General features: G+C 35.8%; 1 long non-coding RNA gene across 1 annotated transcript in view; it reads left to right on the top strand.

Moving 5' to 3' along the window:
* Window positions 1-2,599: 2,599 nt before the first annotated feature.
* Window positions 2,600-6,000, top strand: part of LOC128659462 (uncharacterized) — a 64,750-nt gene continuing 61,349 nt past the window's right edge. Inside the window, exon 1 of the long non-coding RNA XR_008402397.1 lies at window positions 2,600-2,680. This is a non-coding gene — a long non-coding RNA (uncharacterized LOC128659462). The remainder of the gene's footprint in view (window positions 2,681-6,000) is intronic.

Here is a 6,000-nt window from a genome sequence, read left to right as displayed (position 1 = left end):
AATCTAAAATGGATGCTGTCCAGGAGGTAGGAGGGTCTGGGAGGGAGGGTCTGCTGCTGATTGGCTGGAATGTGCCTGCTGACTGTGAGGTACAGGGTCAAAGTATTACTCAATGATGATGAATAGGGGGCGGATCGAACATCACATATGTTCGCCCGTCGCGGCGAACACGAACATGCTATGTTTGCCGGGAACTATTCGCCGGCGAACAATTCGCGACATCACTAATGGAACACATATTTCTCATTCAATAAGAAATTCTCCTTACAGGTAGAAGGGACCACTATGGGTACGAGGTTTGCACCGAGCTATGCCAATCTTTTTATGGGTGTCTGGGAAAAAGCTTTTTTCAGAGATGGCAGCTACGGTGCAAACCTCATACTCTATAAGCGCTATATAGATGATCTACTAATGGTCTGGAAGGGGCCTGAACATGAACTCATACAAATATTTGAGAGTATGAATAAAAATGAGTATGGGCATAATTTTACTTGTAGTCATAGTAAGGACCAGGCTATATTTTTGGATCTTGAGATAATGGTGATTAATAAAAGATTGGAGACTAAAATACATTTCAAAAAAGTGGATTGCAACAATTTTATACATGCTGATAGTTGTCATTTAAGGTCATGGAAGGATAATATTCCAGTTGGTATTATAGTAGGTAATATATTTGCTTTACTTTTGGATGCTATCCAAAGACTTACTAGGCATATCTAATTCCCAAAGAATCTACAATGTGTCATAGTATGTCCTATGTATACCACCTTAAATTAAGAAATGTCAATACCACCTTTACTCTGAGAAATTGGAAAATCCACCAATAACCTCTCCGCCAATAAAAACTAAGAGAACCATTTAAAAGGAAGCTTTACACTTGCCACTAACACCTTGATAAAGCCCTGATTTGGGTGAAATGCGTTGTTTTTGTGGCATCCAGCATTGTGTGTTAACACAATTATTTGTTTTATCCTAACTTGTTTTAACCCGGGTTATTTACTAACGACTTTGTTATTATCATCCAGCTATACTATAGCCAAAAAACACAGCTATCCACAAGGCCTATCCTGAATGCAGAGCATTAAGTGCAGGAATAAAGGTACACCATTATTATCTGATAGTTCACAGTCAGCCAACGTCTACTACATCGCTACTTGTGAGAATCCCCCATGACGTCAGACGCCATCGGTCATGTAGGGTGAACTCATCTGTGCAAGACCCCTCTCGAGGAAACAGCAGATCACACTTCTGTGTGAGCTAAGAGCCAAATACACTCCAGAAATCACATGGGAACAACAGGAGCACAGGTACCTTTGTTTTTTACAGAGACTGTATCAGCAATCTAATTAAGAGGGATCAAAACCACCTGGAAGGTATTTACTCACAGTAGGATTCAGGAACCAACTGCCAAGAGAGGTAATGACTTTCGTTTACAAATCACAAGATTGGTGGTATACGCCTCAGAGACTATGATTTAAAGAGGCACTTGCAATCATCACTTTTAAATTATTATAATTATTATAATTCAAATAATTATTTGAAAATATTATGTTTACCATGTAGCTCTTTATATATTTTTTGTTTGTTACCAAATAGCTACTATTGTTTTGGCACTTCTGATACTTTATATCTGGGAATTGGTTAGCTTACATCGTATTGTCATATTATATAATAACCGGTACCTTTTCATCCTATGCACTGCATTTTTATATGTTTTATTTATGGCTAAGAGAGACATCCCAGGTTTTTTTATATATTGTTAGAATAACTGTTAGAATTTTTAATACATTGTTATATAACTCACATGAGTAGTTGTTGATATCTTTAGCTATCTTAGCGCCCTCACTTAACTGTTTGTAACCACTTTGTACTGTTTCTTTAAGTGCCCCATTTTGCTAAAAAGGTTGACGATGACTAGTATGGTGTTGTTTTTTTCTGACCTTGGTAGTTCCACTATGATGTCCATAGCTATGTCCTTCCATGGTCTATCTGGAGTTTGTAAAGGTAGAAGTAAGCCGAAAAGGTTTGTAACCACTTCGTACTGTTCCTTTAAGAAAACTAGATCCAACTGCTGAACTGCAGTAGATCCAACTGCTGAACTTACAATTTAGAATTTTAGTGCATAAAGTAATAAGTAATAAAAGCCTTTTAATACTGTGACTCTGTGTATTTCTTTACAGCAAGTAAATTGTTGGTATGTATTCCTGATTTTACACAAACACACTATCATAAGGAAGGTTAACTGGCAACATCCTAGCAGTGTGCTGTACTGTGATCAGGAAAGTTATTCTGATAATAGAGCTTGCTTACTTGTTTTACTGCAACAACAGTACAAACTCGAATCAGTCTGTGAAATCAGTGTGTGACCTGGGTACACACTGGAAGGTTGCAGAGAGACTGCTGCTGTGAGTGACAAGCTGAGCAGGGAACTCCTCCTCCTGGAAGTGTGCTGAATTCCTTAAGCCCCAGTTAAAAAACACAGTGGACAAGTAATATCAGGCAGTCTTAAGCTTAGAAAGGCTTGAGGCAAGTTAGGGAACCTGTAGAAAAACAAGATGAGCAACTGGTTCTGCAGAAAATAAAGTTCCTTTGCAATAATCACAAATTAGGCTTGACAGAGCTGGAGTCCTGTTCTGAGTACAATGAAGACAACAATTAATCAAGCAATGAGATTCAGCAGGTAAGGCATTAAATAGGCATCAGAGACACAACTCCCTCCTCTTAAAGGTACAGACATCACACTGTTTCTGTGTAAATTCTAGCTCTTAAACAACTTGAAGGAGTTGTTTATAGTGAGGAGTGTGGTATTATTTGTCCTAGAGCAACATTATTTTTTTATACACTTTATACTTCCTAGGTATCTTATTAGCCTTAGAAGCCACTGCCCTGCATTGTGCACCCATCTTTAGACTGTTATATACAAGTACTCCCAAATACAATTTCTCATCTTTTTTGCTAAGTTTAGTTTCATTTTAATAGGTTGACTGCTTATTTTTACTTCTAAAATGTAGAACCTTACATTTCCAGTATTAAATCAAATATACCTGCTCATTCTTCTAATTTTTGTAAATCCCACTGTAAAGCAATTTTATCCTGCATTGACCTAATGGCCTTTAACAGCTTTGTATCATCTGCAAAAGTAGAGATGATGGTATTTAATCCTTGCTCCAAGTAATCAATACAAATATTAAGAAGAACAGAGCCCAGCACTGGTCCCTTGGAGACTCCACTGATTACCTTTGTCCAATCTCAGTATTATGCCTTTAAAAGTACTCATTGCTCCCTGTATTTTAACTACTTATTTATACATGAGCTAAAAATTTCAGTTATTCACAGTCCCTTAATTTTGTACATGAATATCAATAGCAAAATCCAAATATATCACATCAACGGATTCCCCTTTATCTGTATTTTTACTTACTTCCTCATAGAATCAAATTAGATTAGTTTGATATGATCTATTTGTCATAAAGCCATGCTGATTTGAACTCAAAATTGTATTTGTATGAATATATCATGAATATATATTCCCTGATAATCCCTCCAAGTATTTTCCCCACTATTGATGTCAGACTGTTTTATAGCTTCCTATACCAGCCCTGCTTCCCTTTTTAAAAAGTGGCATAATACAAGCTTTACGCCAATCTTGGGGTACTATGCCTGAGGATAATGGGTCTTGAAAAATTAGGAGTAAACGTTTCACTTTAATAGTGCTAAATTCCCATAAAACCCTTTGGTGTATTCCATCTGGGCCTGGAGTTTTATATACCTTAATATTATCCATTTTATTTCCCTGATATCCTTTAGAGATAACCTAGGTAATGGTATTGGCTTCTATTTTATAGTTTGTTTCAAAGTATCTCCCATTGGATCCTCTTCAGTGTATACTGAAGAAAATAACTGGTTTAGTACCTCAGAGTTTTTCCTGTAAATCATGCCACCCTTCTCACATTTTAATGTACCTATATTTTTATTCTTAGATTTTTTGCCATTTATGTACTTATAAAACCTTTTAAGGATTTTACTTAGAATCCTTTGCAATTAATCTTTCATTTTCATTAACATTTGGAATGTTGAGTCTGTACTATTTTCTTTGAGTAATTTAAATGTCCTTGGCTGGGATTATTTACTTTTGTGTTGATGTGTATATTTATTTAACAACATTTTAAATGTTATCCATTTATCCTCTGTATTTTTATTAGAGAATACTTTGTCCCAATTTATATTATTTAATGATTTACTTATTTTTCTTCAAATTAAAAGTCTTAGCTGAACCCTTATTACACTGCTTATGGAAAGTGATTTCAAACGTGACCATGTTATGATCACAGTTACTGAAACGTTGTTTGACTTCTATGTTTGATATTATTTCTGTATTGTTTGATAGCACTAAATCTTATATAATTTAATTCCTAGTTGGCTCTTCTACTAATTGTGACATGAAGTTATCTTTGAGAACATTTAAAAGTCTATGGCCTAGATTTGGAGTTTGGCGGTAGCCGTGAAACCAGTGTTAGAGGCTCCTAACGCTGGTTTTAGGCTACCTCCGGTATTTGGAGTCATTAACAAAAGGGTCTAACGCTCACTTTTCAGCCGCGACTTTTCCATACCGCAGATCCCCTTACGTCAATTGCGTATCCTATCTTTTCAATGGGATTTTTCTAACTCCGGTATTTAGAGTCGTGTCTGAAGTGAGCGTTAGAAATCTAACGACAAAACTCCAGCCGCAGAAAAAAGTCAGTAGTTAAGAGCTTTCTGGGCTAACGCCGGTTCATAAAGCTCTTAACTACTGTACTCTAAAGTACACTAACACCCATAAACTACCTATGTACCCCTAAACCGAGGTCCCCCCACATCGCCGCCACTCGATTAAATTTTTTTAACCCCTAATCTGCCGACCGCCACCTACGTTATACTTATGTACCCCTAATCTGCTGCCCCTAACACCGCCGACCCCTATATTATATTTATTAACCCCTAACCTGCCCCCCACAACGTCGCAGCCAGCTACCTACAATAATTAACCCCTAATCTGCCGACCGCAAAGCGCCGCCACCTACGTTATACTTATGTACCCCTAATCTGCTGCCCCTAACACCGCCGACCCCTATATTATATTTATTAACCCCTAATCTGCCCCCCTCAACGTCGCCTCCACCTGCCTACACTTATTAACCCCTAATCTGCCGAGCGGACCGCACCGCTATTATTATAAAGTTATTAACCCCTAATCCGCCTCACTAACCCTATAATAAATAGTATTAACCCCTAATCTGCCCTCCCTAACATCGCCGACACCTAACTTCAATTATTAACCCCTAATCTGCCGACCGGAGCTCACCGCTATTCTAATAAATGTATTAACCCCTAAAGCTAAGTCTAACCCTAACACTAACACCCCCCTAAGTTAAATATAATTTTAATTTAACGAAATTAATTAACTCTTATTAAATAAATTATTCCTATTTAAAGATAAATACTTACCTGTAAAATAAATCCTAATATAGCTACAATATAAATTATAATTATATTATAGCTATTTTAGGATTAATATTTATTTTACAGGTAACTTTGTATTTATTTTAACCAGGTACAATAGCTATTAAATAGTTAAGAACTATTTAATAGCTAAAATAGTTAAAATAATTACAAAATTACCTGTAAAATAAATCCTAACCTAAGTTACAATTAAACCTAACACTATACTATCATTAAATTAATTAAATAAAATACCTACAATTACCTACAATTAAACCTAACACTACACTATCAATACATTAATTAAATACAATACCTACAAATAACTACAATGAAATAAACTAACTAAAGTACAAAAAATAAAAAAGAACTAAGTTACAAAAAATAAAAAAATATTTACAAACATAAGAAAAATATTACAACAATTTTAAACTAATTACACCTACTCTAAGCCCCCCAAAATAAAAAAATGCCCTACCCTATTCTAGATTACTAAAGTTCAAAGCTCTTTTACCTTACCAG

This window comes from Bombina bombina, chromosome 5 (genome assembly GCF_027579735.1).
Source record: "Bombina bombina isolate aBomBom1 chromosome 5, aBomBom1.pri, whole genome shotgun sequence".
NCBI classification, from domain to species: Eukaryota; Metazoa; Chordata; class Amphibia; order Anura; family Bombinatoridae; genus Bombina; species Bombina bombina.
This window is presented reverse-complemented; position numbering and strand designations above follow the sequence as displayed.